This window comes from Entelurus aequoreus, linkage group LG08, assembly GCF_033978785.1.
Source record: "Entelurus aequoreus isolate RoL-2023_Sb linkage group LG08, RoL_Eaeq_v1.1, whole genome shotgun sequence".
In the NCBI taxonomy this organism is placed as follows: domain Eukaryota; kingdom Metazoa; phylum Chordata; class Actinopteri; order Syngnathiformes; family Syngnathidae; genus Entelurus; species Entelurus aequoreus.
In genome coordinates this window covers 69193142-69194203 of record NC_084738.1, presented here as the reverse complement: position 1 = coordinate 69194203, position 1062 = coordinate 69193142, and positions in this window count along the sequence as shown.

Here is a 1062-nt window from a genome sequence, read left to right as displayed (position 1 = left end):
CATCTGACCTGGGATCAGTTCCTGTGGGCAGGTGCACATCTGACCTAAGGTCAGTTCCTGTGGGCAGGTGCACATCTGACCTAAGGTCAGTTCCTGTGGGCAGGTGCACATCTGACCTGGGATCAGATCTTGTGGGCAGGTGCACATCTGACCTGGGATCGGTTTTTGTGGGCAGGTGCACATCTGACCTGGGATCAGTTCCTGTGGGCAGGTGCACATCTGACCTGGGATCAGTTCCTGTGGGCTGGTGCACATCTGACCTGGGATCAGTTCCTGTGGGCTGGTGCACATCTGACCTAAGGTCAGTTATTGTGGGCAGGTGCACATCTGACCTGGGATCAGTTCTTGTGGGCAGGTGCACATCTGACCTGGGATCAGTTCCTGTGGGCAGGTGCACATCTGACCTAAGGTCAGTTCCTGTGGGCAGGTGCACATCTGACCTGGGATCAGATCTTGTGGGCAGGTGCACATCTGACCTGGGATCGGTTTTTGTGGGCAGGTGCACATCTGACCTGGGATCAGTTCCTGTGGGCAGGTGCACATCTGACCTGGGATCAGTTCCTGTGGGCTGGTGCACATCTGACCTGGGATCGGTTTTTGTGGGCAGGTGCACATCTGACCTGGGATCAGTTCTTGTGGGCAGGTGCACATCTGACCTAAGGTCAGTTATTGTGGGCAGGTGCACATCTGACCTGGGATCAGTTCTTGTGGGCAGGTGCACATCTGACCTGGGATCGGTTTTTGTGGGCAGGTGCACATCTGACCTGGGATCAGTTCTTGTGGGCAGGTGCACATCTGACCTGGGATCAGTTCTTGTGGGCAGGTGCACATCTGACCTAAGGTCAGTTATTGTGGGCAGGTGCACATCTGACCTGGGATCGGTTTTTGTGGGCAGGTGCACATCTGACCTGGGATCAGTTCTTGTGGGCAGGTGCACATCTGACCTGGGATCAGTTCTTGTGGGCAGGTGCACATCTGACCTGGGATCGGTTTTTGTGGGCAGGTGCACATCTGACCTGGGATCAGTTCTTGTGGGCAGGTGCACATCTGACCTAAGGTCAG